Source organism: Ctenocephalides felis, unplaced genomic scaffold (genome assembly GCF_003426905.1).
Source record: "Ctenocephalides felis isolate EL2017-DRISC unplaced genomic scaffold, ASM342690v1 CF-g0.4_SCAFFOLD_00768, whole genome shotgun sequence".
In the NCBI taxonomy this organism is placed as follows: domain Eukaryota; kingdom Metazoa; phylum Arthropoda; class Insecta; order Siphonaptera; family Pulicidae; genus Ctenocephalides; species Ctenocephalides felis.
Genome location: NW_020536922.1, coordinates 16,751 through 26,702, shown reverse-complemented (window position 1 = coordinate 26,702; position 9,952 = coordinate 16,751). Strand labels below are relative to the sequence as shown.

The following is a 9,952-nucleotide window of genomic DNA, read 5'->3' as shown; positions in this document are numbered from 1 at the left end:
TGATTTGAACACGCAACCTTCTGATCTGGAGTCAGACGCGCTACCGTTGCGCCACAGGGCCCACGAGCACTAAGGTCCAGTAAAACAATTTTTCTAATAGCACTAGTTAGTGCACACAAATGAACCCAATGACCCCGACGTGATTTGAACACGCAACCTTCTGATCTGGAGTCAGACGCGCTAACCGTTGCGCCACAGGGCCCACGAGCACTAAGGTTCAGTAAACATATTTTCTAATAGCACTAGTTATGTTACTGCACACAAAAATAGTCCAATGACCCCGACGTGATTTGAACACGCAACCTTCTGATCTGGAGTCAGACGCGCTACCGTTGCGCCACAGGGCCCACGGCACTAAGGTCCAGTAAAACATATTTTTCTAATAGCACTAGTTATGTTACTGCACACAAATACCCAATGACCCCGACGTGATTTGAACACGCAACCTTCTGATCTGGAGTCAGACGCGCTACCGTTGCGCCACAGGGCCCACGGGCACTAAGGTCCAGTAAAAACAATTTTCTCTAATAGCACTAGTTAGTGCACACAAAATAACCCAATGACCCCGACGTGATTTGAACACGCAACCTTCTGATCTGGAGTCAAACGCGCTACCGTTGCGCCACAGGGCCCACGGGCACTAAGGTCCAGTAAAACATTTTTTCTAATACACTAGTTATGTTACTGCACACAAAATAGTCCAATGACCCCGACGTGATTTGAACACGCAACCTTCTGATCTGGAGTCAGACGCGCTACCGTTGCGCCACAGGCCCACGGTACTAAGGTCCAGTAAACATATTTTTCTAATAGCACAGTTATGTTACTGCCCAAAAATAGTCCAATGACCCCGACGTGATTTGAACACGCAACCTTCTGATCTGGAGTCAGACGCGCTACCGTTGCGCCACAGGGCCCACGAGCACTAAGGTCCAGTAAAACATATTTTTCTAATAGCACTAGTTAGTGCACACAAAATAGACCAATGACCCCGACGTGATTTGAACACGCAACCTTCTGATCTGGAGTCAGACGCGCTACCGTTGCGCCACAGGGCCCACGGCACTAAGGTCCAGTAAAACATATTTTTCTAATAGCACTAGTTATGTTACTGCACACAAAATAGTCCAATGACCCCGACGTGATTTGAACACGCAACCTTCTGATCTGGAGTCAGACGCGCTACCGTTGCGCCACAGGGCCCACGGGCACTAAGGTCCAGTAAAACATATTTTCTAATAGCACTAGTTATGTTACTGCACACAAAAATAGTCCCAATGACCCCGACGTGATTTGAACACGCACCTTCTGATCTGGAGTCAGACGCGCTACCGTTGCGCCACAGGCCCACGGGCACTAAGGTCCAGTAAAACATATTTTTCTAATAGCACTAGTTATTACACACAAAAATAGTCCAATGACCCCGACGTGATTTGAACACGCAACCTTCTGATCTGGAGTCAGACGCGCTACCGTTGCGCCACAGGGCCCACGGCACTAAGGTCCAGTAAACATATTTTTCTAATAGCACTAGTTAGTTACTGCACACAAAAATAGTCCAATGACCCCGACGTGATTTGAACACGCAACCTTCTGATCTGGAGTCAGACGCGCTACCGTTGCGCCACAGGGCCCACGGGCACTAAGGTCCAGTAAACAATTTTTCTAATAGCACTAGTTAGTGCACACAAAATAGTCCAATGACCCCGACGTGATTTGAACACGCAACCTTCTGATCTGGAGTCAGACGCGCTACCGTTGCGCCACACAGGCCCACGGGCACTAAGGTCCAGTAAAACTATTTTTCTAATAGCACTAGTTAGTGCACACAAAAAATAGCCCAATGACCCCGACGTGATTTGAACACGCAACCTTCTGATCTGGAGTCAGACGCGCTACCGTTGCGCCACAGGGCCCACGGGCACTAAGGTCCAGTAAAACATATTTTTCTAATAGCACTAGTTTGTTACTGCACACAAAATGAACCCAATGACCCCGACGTGATTTGAACACGCAACCTTCTTCTGGAGTCAGACGCTACCGTTGCGCCACAGGGCCCACGGGCACTAAGGTCCAGTAAAACATATTTTCTAATAGCACTAGTTATGTTACTGCACACAAAAATAGTCCAATGACCCCGACGTGATTTGAACACGCAACTTTTCTAATAGCACTAGTTAGTGCACCCAAAAATAGTCCAATCCCACGACGTGATTTGAACACGCAACCTTCTGATCTGGAGTCAGACGCGCTACCGTTGCGCCACAGGGCCCACGGCACTAAGGTCCAGTAAAACATATTTTTCTAATAGCACTAGTTAGTGCACACAAAATAAGTCCAATGACCCCGACGTGATTTGAACACGCAACCTTCTGATCTGGAGTCAGACGCGCTAATACCGTTGCGCCACAGGGCCCACGGGCACTAAGGTCCAGTAAAACATATTTTTCTAATAGCACTAGTTATGTTACTGCACACAAAATAGTCCCATGACCCCGACGTGATTTGAACACGCAACCTTCTGATCTGGAGTCAGACGCGCTACCGTTGCGCCACAGGGCCCACGGGCACTAAGGTCCAGTAAAACATATTTTTCTAATAGCACTAGTTATGTTACTGCACACAAAAATAGTCCAATGACCCCGACGTGATTTGAACACGCAACCTTCTGATCTGGAGTCAGACGCGCTACCGTTGCGCCACAGGGCCCACGGGCACTAAGGTCCAGTAAAACAATTTTCTCTAATTGCCACAGGTTGTGCACACAAAATGAACCCAATGACCCCGACGTGATTTGAACACGCAACCTTCTGATCTGGTCAGACGCGCTAACCGTTGCGCCACAGGGCCCACGGGCATTAAGGTCCAGTAAAACAATTTTTTCTAATAGCACTAGTTAGTGCACACAAAATGAACCCAATGACCCCGACGTGATTTGAACACGCAACCTTCTGATCTGGAGTCAGACGCGCTACCGTTGCGCCACAGGGCCCACGAGCACTAAGGTCCAGTAAAACATTTTCTCTAATAGCACTAGTTAGTGCACACAAAAATAGTCCAATGACCCCGACGTGATTTGAACACGCAACCTTCTGATCTGGAGTCAGACGCGCTACCGTTGCGCCACAGGGTCCACGAGCACTACGGCCTAGTTAAACAATTTTTTCTGATAGCACTAGTTAGTGCACACAAAATGAACCCAATGACCCCGACGTGATTTGAACACGCAACCTTCTGATCTGGAGTCAGACGCGCTACCGTTGCGCCACAGGGCCCACGGGCACTAAGGTTCAGTAAAACATATTTTTCTAATAGCACTAGTTATGTTACTGCACACAAAAATAGCCCAACGACCCCGACGTGATTTGAACACGCAACCTTCTGATCTAGAGTCAGACGCGCTACCGTTGCGCCACAGGGCCCACGGGCACTAAGGTCCAGTAAAACATATTTTTCTAATAGCACTAGTTATGTTACTGCACACAAAAATAGCCCAATGACCCCGACGTGATTTGAACACGCAACCTTCTGATCTGGAGTCAGACGCGCTACCGTTGCGCCACAGGGCCAACGGGCACTAAGGTCCAGTAAAACAATTTTCTCTAATAGCACTAGTTAGTGCACACAAAATGAACCCAATGACCCCGACGTGATTTGAACACGCAACCTTCTGATCTGGAGTCAGACGTGCTACCTTTGCGCCACAGGGCCCACGAGCACTAAGGTCCAGTAAAACATTTTTTTATAGCACTAGTTATGTTACTGCACACAAAATTAGTCCAATGACCCCGACGTGATTTGAACACGCAACCTTCTGATCTGGAGTCAGACGCGCTACCGTTGCGCCACAGGGCTCACGGGTACCAAGGTCCAGTAACAATTTTTCTAATAGCACTAGTTATGTTACTGCACACAAAAATATCCAATGACCCCGACGTGATTTGAACACGCAACCTTCTGATCTGGAGTCAGACGCGCTAACCGTTGCGCCACAGGGCCACGAGCACTAAGGTCCAGTAAAACATATTTTTCTAATAGCACTAGTTAGTGCACACAAAAATAGTCCAATGACCCCGACGTGATTTGAACACGCAACCTTCTGATCTGGAGTCAGACGCGCTACCCGTTGCGCCACAGGGCCCACGGGCACTAAGGTCCAGTAAAACATTTTTTAATAATCACTAGTTATGTACTGCACACAAAAATAGTCCAATGACCCCGACGTGATTTGAACACGCAACCTTCTGATCTGGAGTCAGACGCGCTACCCGTTGCGCCACAGGGCCCACGGGCACTAAGGTCCAGTAAAACATATTTTTCTAATAGCACTAGTATGTTACTGCACACAAAAATAGTCCAATGACCCCGACGTGATTTGAACACGCAACCTTCTGATCTGGAGTCAGACGCGCTACCCCGTTGCGCCACAGGGCCCACGGCACTAAGGTCCAGTAAAACATATTTTTCTAATAGCACTAGTTATATTACTGCACACAAAAATAGTCCAATGACCCCGACGTGACTTGAACACGCAACCTTCTGATCTGGAGTCAGACGCGCTAACCGTTGCGCCACAGGGCCCACGGGCACTAAGGTCCAGTAAAACATATTTTTCTAATAGCACTAGTTATATTACTGCACACAAAAATAGTCCAATGACCCCGACGTGATTTGAACACGCAACCTTCTGATCTGGAGTCAGACGCGCTACCGTTGCGCCACAGGGCCCACGGGCACTAAGGTCCAGTAAAACATTTTTTCTAATAGCACTAGTTAGTGCACACAGAAATAGTCCATGACCCCGACGTGATTTGAACACGCAACCTTCTGATCTGGAGTCAGACGCGCTACCGTTGCGCACAGGGCCCACGGGCACTAAGGTCCAGTAAACATATTTTTCTAATAGCACTAGTTAGTGCACACAAAAATAGCCCAATGACCCCGACGTGATTTGAACACGCAACCTTCTGATCTGGAGTCAGACGCGCTACCGTTGCGCCACAGGCCCACGGGAACTAAGGTCCAGTAAAACATATTTTTCTAATAGCACTAGTTATGTTACTCACGCACACAAAATGAACCCAATGACCCCGACGTGATTTGAACACGCAACCTTCTGATCTGGAGTCAGACGCGCTACCGTTGCGCCACAGGGCCCACGGCCCTAAGGTCCAGTAAAACATATTTTTCTAATAGCACTAGTTATGTTACTGCACACAAAATAGTCCAATGACCCCGACGTGATTTGAACACGCAACATTTTTCTAATAGCACTAGTTAGTGCACACAAAAATAGTCCAATGACCACGACGTGATTTGAACACGCACCTTCTGATCTGGAGTCAGACGCGCTACTCGCGTTGCGCCACAGGGCCCACGGGCACTAAGGTCCAGTAAAACATATTTTTCTAATAGCACTAGTTAGTGCACACAAGTATAGTCCAATGACCCCGACGTGATTTGAACACGCAACCTTCTGATCTGGAGTCAGACGCGCTACCGTTGCGCCACAGGGCCCACGGGCACTAAGGTCCAGTAAAACATATTTTTTAATAGCACTAGTTATGTACTGCACACAAAAATAGTCCAATGACCCCGACGTGATTTGAACACGCAACCTTCTGATCTGGAGTCAGACGCGCTACCGTTGCGCCACAGGGCCCACGGGCACTAAGGTCCAGTAAAACATATTTTTCTAATAGCACTAGTTATGTTACTGCACACAAAAATAGTCCAATGACCCCGACGTGATTTGAACACGCAACCTTCTGTCCAGTAAAACAATTTTCTCTAATAGCACTAGTTAGTGCACACAAAATGAACCCAATGACCCCGACGTGATTTGAACACGCAACCTTCTGATCTGGAGTCAGACGCGCTACCGTTGCGCCACAGGGCCCACGGGCACTAAGGTCCAGTAAAACAATTTTTTCTAATAGCACTAGTTAGTGCACACAAAAATAGTCCAATGACCCCGACGTGATTTGAACACGCAACCTTCTGATCTGGAGTCAGACGCGCTACCGTTGCGCCACAGGGCCCACGGGTACTAAGGTCCAGTAAAACATATTTTCTAATAGCACTAGTTATTGCACACAAAAATAGTCCAATGACCCCGACGTGATTTGAACACGCAACCTTCTGATCTGGAGTCAGACGCGCTACCGTTGCGCCACAGGGCCCACGGGCACTAAGGTCCAGTTAAACATATTTTTCTAATAGCACTAGTTAGTGCACACAAAATAGTCCAATGACCCCGACGTGATTTGAACACGCAACCTTCTGATCTGGAGTCAGACGCGCTACCGTTGCGCCACAGGGCCCACGGCACTAAGGTCCAGTAAAACAATTTTCTCTAATAGCACTAGTTAGTGCACACAATGAACCAATGACCCCGACGTGATTTGAACACGCAACCTCTGATCTGGAGTCAGACGCGCTACCGTTGCGCCACAGGGCCCACGGGCACTAAGGTCCAGTAAAACAATTTTTCTAATAGCACTAGTTAGTGCACAAAATAGCCCAATGACCCCGACGTGATTTGAACACGCAACCTTCTGATCTGGAGTCAGACGCGCTACCGTTGCGCCACAGGGCCCACGGGCACTAAGGTCCAGTAAAACATATTTTTCTAATAGCACTAGTTAGTGCACACAAAATGAACCCAATGACCCCGACGTGATTTGAACACGCAACCTTCTGATCTGGAGTCAGACGCGCTACCGTTGCGCCACAGGGCCCACGGGCACTAAGGTCCAGTAAAACATATTTTTCTAATAGCACTAGTATTAGTGCACACAAAAATAGCCCAATGACCCCGACGTGATTTGAACACGCAACCTTCTGATCTGGAGTCAGACGCGCTACCGTTGCGCCACAGGGCCCACGGGCACTACGGTCCAGTAAAACAATTTTCTCTAATAGCACTAGTTAGTGCACACAAAATGAACCCAATGACCCCGACGTGATTTGAACACGCAACCTTCTGATCTGGAGTCAGACGCGCTACCGTTGCGCCACAGGGCCCACGGCACTAAGGTCCAGTAAAAACAATTTCTCTAATAGCACTAGTTAGTGCACACAAAATGAACCAATGACCCCGACGTGATTTGAACACGCAACCTTCTGATCTGGAGTCAGACGCGCTACCGTTGCGCCACAGGGCCCACGGGCACTAAGGTCCAGTAAAACAAATTTCTCTAATAGCACTAGTTAGTGCACACAAAATGAACCCAATGACCCCGACGTGATTTGAACACGCAACCTTCTGATCTGGAGTCAGACGCGCTACCGTTGCGCCACAGGGCCCACGGGCACTAAGGTCCAGTAAAACAATTTTCTCTAAAGCACTAGTTAGTGCCACACAAACTGAACCCAATGCCCCCACGACGTGATTTGAACACGCAACCTTCTGATCTGGAGTCAGACGCGCTACCGTTGCGCCACAGGGCCCACGGGCACTAAGGTCCAGTAAAACAATTTTCTCTAATAGCACTAGTTAGTGCACACAAAATGAACCCAATGACCCCGACGTGATTTGAACACGCAACCTTCTGATCTGGAGTCAGACGCGCTACCGTTGCGCCACAGGGCCCACGGGCACTAAGGTCCAGTAAAACATTTTTTTTAATAGCACTAGTTAGTGCACACAAAAATAGTCCAATGACCCCGACGTGATTTGAACACGCAACCTTCTGATCTGGAGTCAGACGCGCTACCGTTGCGCCACAGGGCCCACAGGCACTAAGGTCCAGTAAAACATATTTTCTAATAGCACTAGTTAGTGCACACAAAAATAGTCCAATGACCCCGATGTGATTTGAACACGCAACGTTCAAATCTTCAAATATTTTGCTTATCACTAGATACCCGTTTTTATTATTTCTTTCTACATATAAGTACTTATCCGTTAAAAATTTGATGTTATTCCGATTCGGACTCATAATCCGACGTCTTGTCATAATATTCACGCGTATGACGGAGGATTAAATATGTAGTTAAGTAAAAGTTTAAATATATATGAATTGTTACTGTATAAAACTCAGAAGCATTGTGTAGCAATAATTTATAAATAAATAACCATTATTAATAATGATTTTTGAGTATGATACAATTGAAAGATAAAACATTTAATTATATATTGAACTAGTGATGTATGGAATCGCGCCTTAAGCATTATTGCTGTAATTAATTAAACACTCATTATTGGTATTTTCTAGGCAAAATATAAGAGCTTATAAATTGGACGATGACGTTTATATAAGTTTACATGAAAAGTAAATGAGCAGAACTTAATAAGGGAAGATAAAATGAAGAATCTTGTCTAATCTCTTCTTATGTGATATTATTATATATAAACTAAATTGCAAAGTTCAAATTATTTATTTCAAGTATATAAGTAAGTTTTAGAATTTTAGCTAGAATTTAAATTAAAATTCGAATTATTTTTTCAAAAAAGATATGATTCGTATTGATAGGGTGCGTGCTGATTACTTTTTCGCAAAGGCAGGTGCAGCTGTTTAGATGATACGGGTTAAAAAGTAACAAGAATGGCAATTTTGTGAGAACGCAAGGTCCGATATGAATGATTCAAAAGACATATCACTTGCATGAATATAATAAAAGATTGGTTTAATTTATGGAAAGGCAGCTCTAGCTGCTTTCGAAAGCCATTAAAAAAAAGTAATAAATGCCATTTGGCGGCCAAAAATAATCATTAGACATATGCATATCAAATTATCAGATATTTTATAGAGATTTTAATATAGATTACAAATTTTGTTTACATTCCTATGGATTCCGTACAAAATTCGTAATGCAAACAGTTAGAGTGCGACGCGTCGTGACGCTCTTTTATATTTTGCTTCTAAAATAACTACGCAGTGCGAATGCTTTAAAAAAATCATTTAAAATTTATAAATTTCGGTACAAAAAGTTCCAGCAATTTGCCCTAAGGCACGACGCCTTGCACCACTAGTCAATTTCAATTTTTAGAACGATTACATTAACTTGTCCCACGTGAAGTTAAAAATATGTTCCAACTTTTCAAAGATAAAATTCTAATGCAAAACGATGATAGTGTCGGTTAATGCCTTGATGTTATTTGTGGGTTTAACTTGCTTAATATGTATTTTACTTAATACGCATTTAGAGCATATATTAATTAAGTATTAATTAAGTACCCTTCATGTGTACTTAATTACTTTATAATGCAAAAATATTTTTGCACGCACGTGCAAAGTTACACGATGCGTTTAAAAATTAATAAAATTATATTAAATTACTTGGTTAATTGCATTGATTAACACTGCAATAAATACTGATTTTTAATTTATTATAGTGAAACAAATTAAATTAAAATAAAAAAAAAGTTTATCTTCAATCATTGTAAATATATTTCAATAGTACCGTAACACTTCACAAGATTTTGAGCAAAAATTTCAATATTGGAGTCAGAGTATTAGTTTAAAAACTCGTTCTACAATATACAATCATTTTAAAACACCAAGCAAATTATATAAATGCATGTGTGAACATTTTGACATAAATATGAGATAAATGGAGCCACAAAAAAGAGAGAAAAATGCTTGCGTGCTAGTTCATTCATTGAATGTGATAAATGATACCTCTTTATGTGAAAGAGATTAGGCCTTCTTTATCTTCAAAAATTTTCGTTAAAATTAACAATTATTATTAAGCTATGAAATAAAATGTTATGCTACGTCTATTATTATTATTTTACCTAAATTCCAGTTTTAAGTGGATGTATGTTAAAAAAAACATTTGCCATGTTATTCAGATCTATCACAATATCTTACTAATAATAAACAATAATTTAATAATATCTTCAATACGTCTTTACACCTGACATACTGCAATTTCTTCTTTATATATGCATATAATTATATAACTCAAAATACTAAAATCATATGTTTTCTGAATCATAATATAA

The 9,952-nt window shown here is 43.7% G+C and overlaps 48 non-coding genes across 48 annotated transcripts; all 48 read right to left on the bottom strand.

Annotated features, from left to right (window-relative positions):
• Positions 1-129: 129 nt before the first annotated feature.
• Positions 130-202, bottom strand: Trnaw-cca. The gene has a single exon. It is a non-coding gene; the product is annotated as a tRNA-Trp (tRNA).
• A 73-nt stretch (positions 203-275) lies between these two features.
• Positions 276-347, bottom strand: Trnaw-cca. Its single transcript has one exon. It is a non-coding gene; the product is annotated as a tRNA-Trp (tRNA).
• A 71-nt stretch (positions 348-418) lies between these two features.
• Positions 419-490, bottom strand: Trnaw-cca. The gene has a single exon. It is a non-coding gene; the product is annotated as a tRNA-Trp (tRNA).
• A 70-nt stretch (positions 491-560) lies between these two features.
• On the bottom strand, positions 561-632 carry Trnaw-cca. The gene has a single exon. It is a non-coding gene; the product is annotated as a tRNA-Trp (tRNA).
• Positions 633-704: 72 nt separating this feature from the next.
• On the bottom strand, positions 705-776 carry Trnaw-cca. The gene has a single exon. It is a non-coding gene; the product is annotated as a tRNA-Trp (tRNA).
• Positions 777-845: 69 nt separating this feature from the next.
• On the bottom strand, positions 846-917 carry Trnaw-cca. The gene has a single exon. It is a non-coding gene; the product is annotated as a tRNA-Trp (tRNA).
• A 69-nt stretch (positions 918-986) lies between these two features.
• Trnaw-cca lies at positions 987-1,058 on the bottom strand. The gene has a single exon. It is a non-coding gene; the product is annotated as a tRNA-Trp (tRNA).
• Positions 1,059-1,131: 73 nt separating this feature from the next.
• Trnaw-cca lies at positions 1,132-1,203 on the bottom strand. The gene has a single exon. It is a non-coding gene; the product is annotated as a tRNA-Trp (tRNA).
• A 75-nt stretch (positions 1,204-1,278) lies between these two features.
• Positions 1,279-1,349, bottom strand: Trnaw-cca. Its single transcript has one exon. It is a non-coding gene; the product is annotated as a tRNA-Trp (tRNA).
• A 69-nt stretch (positions 1,350-1,418) lies between these two features.
• Positions 1,419-1,490, bottom strand: Trnaw-cca. The gene has a single exon. It is a non-coding gene; the product is annotated as a tRNA-Trp (tRNA).
• A 72-nt stretch (positions 1,491-1,562) lies between these two features.
• On the bottom strand, positions 1,563-1,634 carry Trnaw-cca. Its single transcript has one exon. It is a non-coding gene; the product is annotated as a tRNA-Trp (tRNA).
• Positions 1,635-1,701: 67 nt separating this feature from the next.
• On the bottom strand, positions 1,702-1,773 carry Trnaw-cca. The gene has a single exon. It is a non-coding gene; the product is annotated as a tRNA-Trp (tRNA).
• Positions 1,774-1,844: 71 nt separating this feature from the next.
• Trnaw-cca lies at positions 1,845-1,916 on the bottom strand. Its single transcript has one exon. It is a non-coding gene; the product is annotated as a tRNA-Trp (tRNA).
• A 285-nt stretch (positions 1,917-2,201) lies between these two features.
• Positions 2,202-2,270, bottom strand: Trnaw-cca. Its single transcript has one exon. It is a non-coding gene; the product is annotated as a tRNA-Trp (tRNA).
• A 71-nt stretch (positions 2,271-2,341) lies between these two features.
• On the bottom strand, positions 2,342-2,416 carry Trnaw-cca. The gene has a single exon. It is a non-coding gene; the product is annotated as a tRNA-Trp (tRNA).
• Positions 2,417-2,490: 74 nt separating this feature from the next.
• On the bottom strand, positions 2,491-2,562 carry Trnaw-cca. Its single transcript has one exon. It is a non-coding gene; the product is annotated as a tRNA-Trp (tRNA).
• Positions 2,563-2,637: 75 nt separating this feature from the next.
• On the bottom strand, positions 2,638-2,709 carry Trnaw-cca. Its single transcript has one exon. It is a non-coding gene; the product is annotated as a tRNA-Trp (tRNA).
• Positions 2,710-2,779: 70 nt separating this feature from the next.
• Trnal-cag lies at positions 2,780-2,850 on the bottom strand. Its single transcript has one exon. It is a non-coding gene; the product is annotated as a tRNA-Leu (tRNA).
• A 70-nt stretch (positions 2,851-2,920) lies between these two features.
• On the bottom strand, positions 2,921-2,992 carry Trnaw-cca. Its single transcript has one exon. It is a non-coding gene; the product is annotated as a tRNA-Trp (tRNA).
• Positions 2,993-3,061: 69 nt separating this feature from the next.
• Trnaw-cca lies at positions 3,062-3,133 on the bottom strand. The gene has a single exon. It is a non-coding gene; the product is annotated as a tRNA-Trp (tRNA).
• Positions 3,134-3,203: 70 nt separating this feature from the next.
• Trnaw-cca lies at positions 3,204-3,275 on the bottom strand. Its single transcript has one exon. It is a non-coding gene; the product is annotated as a tRNA-Trp (tRNA).
• A 222-nt stretch (positions 3,276-3,497) lies between these two features.
• On the bottom strand, positions 3,498-3,569 carry Trnaw-cca. The gene has a single exon. It is a non-coding gene; the product is annotated as a tRNA-Trp (tRNA).
• A 70-nt stretch (positions 3,570-3,639) lies between these two features.
• On the bottom strand, positions 3,640-3,711 carry Trnaw-cca. Its single transcript has one exon. It is a non-coding gene; the product is annotated as a tRNA-Trp (tRNA).
• Positions 3,712-3,783: 72 nt separating this feature from the next.
• Trnaw-cca lies at positions 3,784-3,855 on the bottom strand. Its single transcript has one exon. It is a non-coding gene; the product is annotated as a tRNA-Trp (tRNA).
• Positions 3,856-3,926: 71 nt separating this feature from the next.
• On the bottom strand, positions 3,927-3,999 carry Trnaw-cca. The gene has a single exon. It is a non-coding gene; the product is annotated as a tRNA-Trp (tRNA).
• Positions 4,000-4,068: 69 nt separating this feature from the next.
• On the bottom strand, positions 4,069-4,141 carry Trnaw-cca. The gene has a single exon. It is a non-coding gene; the product is annotated as a tRNA-Trp (tRNA).
• Positions 4,142-4,213: 72 nt separating this feature from the next.
• Positions 4,214-4,286, bottom strand: Trnaw-cca. Its single transcript has one exon. It is a non-coding gene; the product is annotated as a tRNA-Trp (tRNA).
• Positions 4,287-4,360: 74 nt separating this feature from the next.
• On the bottom strand, positions 4,361-4,434 carry Trnaw-cca. The gene has a single exon. It is a non-coding gene; the product is annotated as a tRNA-Trp (tRNA).
• A 74-nt stretch (positions 4,435-4,508) lies between these two features.
• On the bottom strand, positions 4,509-4,581 carry Trnaw-cca. Its single transcript has one exon. It is a non-coding gene; the product is annotated as a tRNA-Trp (tRNA).
• Positions 4,582-4,656: 75 nt separating this feature from the next.
• Trnaw-cca lies at positions 4,657-4,728 on the bottom strand. The gene has a single exon. It is a non-coding gene; the product is annotated as a tRNA-Trp (tRNA).
• Positions 4,729-4,936: 208 nt separating this feature from the next.
• Positions 4,937-5,008, bottom strand: Trnaw-cca. Its single transcript has one exon. It is a non-coding gene; the product is annotated as a tRNA-Trp (tRNA).
• A 77-nt stretch (positions 5,009-5,085) lies between these two features.
• Positions 5,086-5,157, bottom strand: Trnaw-cca. Its single transcript has one exon. It is a non-coding gene; the product is annotated as a tRNA-Trp (tRNA).
• Positions 5,158-5,445: 288 nt separating this feature from the next.
• Trnaw-cca lies at positions 5,446-5,517 on the bottom strand. The gene has a single exon. It is a non-coding gene; the product is annotated as a tRNA-Trp (tRNA).
• A 73-nt stretch (positions 5,518-5,590) lies between these two features.
• Trnaw-cca lies at positions 5,591-5,662 on the bottom strand. Its single transcript has one exon. It is a non-coding gene; the product is annotated as a tRNA-Trp (tRNA).
• Positions 5,663-5,827: 165 nt separating this feature from the next.
• On the bottom strand, positions 5,828-5,899 carry Trnaw-cca. The gene has a single exon. It is a non-coding gene; the product is annotated as a tRNA-Trp (tRNA).
• Positions 5,900-5,969: 70 nt separating this feature from the next.
• Trnaw-cca lies at positions 5,970-6,041 on the bottom strand. The gene has a single exon. It is a non-coding gene; the product is annotated as a tRNA-Trp (tRNA).
• Positions 6,042-6,110: 69 nt separating this feature from the next.
• On the bottom strand, positions 6,111-6,182 carry Trnaw-cca. Its single transcript has one exon. It is a non-coding gene; the product is annotated as a tRNA-Trp (tRNA).
• A 69-nt stretch (positions 6,183-6,251) lies between these two features.
• Positions 6,252-6,323, bottom strand: Trnaw-cca. The gene has a single exon. It is a non-coding gene; the product is annotated as a tRNA-Trp (tRNA).
• Positions 6,324-6,389: 66 nt separating this feature from the next.
• Positions 6,390-6,460, bottom strand: Trnaw-cca. Its single transcript has one exon. It is a non-coding gene; the product is annotated as a tRNA-Trp (tRNA).
• Positions 6,461-6,526: 66 nt separating this feature from the next.
• On the bottom strand, positions 6,527-6,598 carry Trnaw-cca. Its single transcript has one exon. It is a non-coding gene; the product is annotated as a tRNA-Trp (tRNA).
• A 70-nt stretch (positions 6,599-6,668) lies between these two features.
• Trnaw-cca lies at positions 6,669-6,740 on the bottom strand. Its single transcript has one exon. It is a non-coding gene; the product is annotated as a tRNA-Trp (tRNA).
• A 72-nt stretch (positions 6,741-6,812) lies between these two features.
• Trnaw-cca lies at positions 6,813-6,884 on the bottom strand. The gene has a single exon. It is a non-coding gene; the product is annotated as a tRNA-Trp (tRNA).
• A 70-nt stretch (positions 6,885-6,954) lies between these two features.
• On the bottom strand, positions 6,955-7,026 carry Trnaw-cca. Its single transcript has one exon. It is a non-coding gene; the product is annotated as a tRNA-Trp (tRNA).
• Positions 7,027-7,094: 68 nt separating this feature from the next.
• Positions 7,095-7,166, bottom strand: Trnaw-cca. The gene has a single exon. It is a non-coding gene; the product is annotated as a tRNA-Trp (tRNA).
• Positions 7,167-7,236: 70 nt separating this feature from the next.
• Trnaw-cca lies at positions 7,237-7,308 on the bottom strand. Its single transcript has one exon. It is a non-coding gene; the product is annotated as a tRNA-Trp (tRNA).
• Positions 7,309-7,378: 70 nt separating this feature from the next.
• On the bottom strand, positions 7,379-7,451 carry Trnaw-cca. The gene has a single exon. It is a non-coding gene; the product is annotated as a tRNA-Trp (tRNA).
• Positions 7,452-7,522: 71 nt separating this feature from the next.
• Trnaw-cca lies at positions 7,523-7,594 on the bottom strand. Its single transcript has one exon. It is a non-coding gene; the product is annotated as a tRNA-Trp (tRNA).
• A 69-nt stretch (positions 7,595-7,663) lies between these two features.
• Positions 7,664-7,735, bottom strand: Trnaw-cca. The gene has a single exon. It is a non-coding gene; the product is annotated as a tRNA-Trp (tRNA).
• Between the last annotated feature and the right edge of the window lie 2,217 nt (positions 7,736-9,952).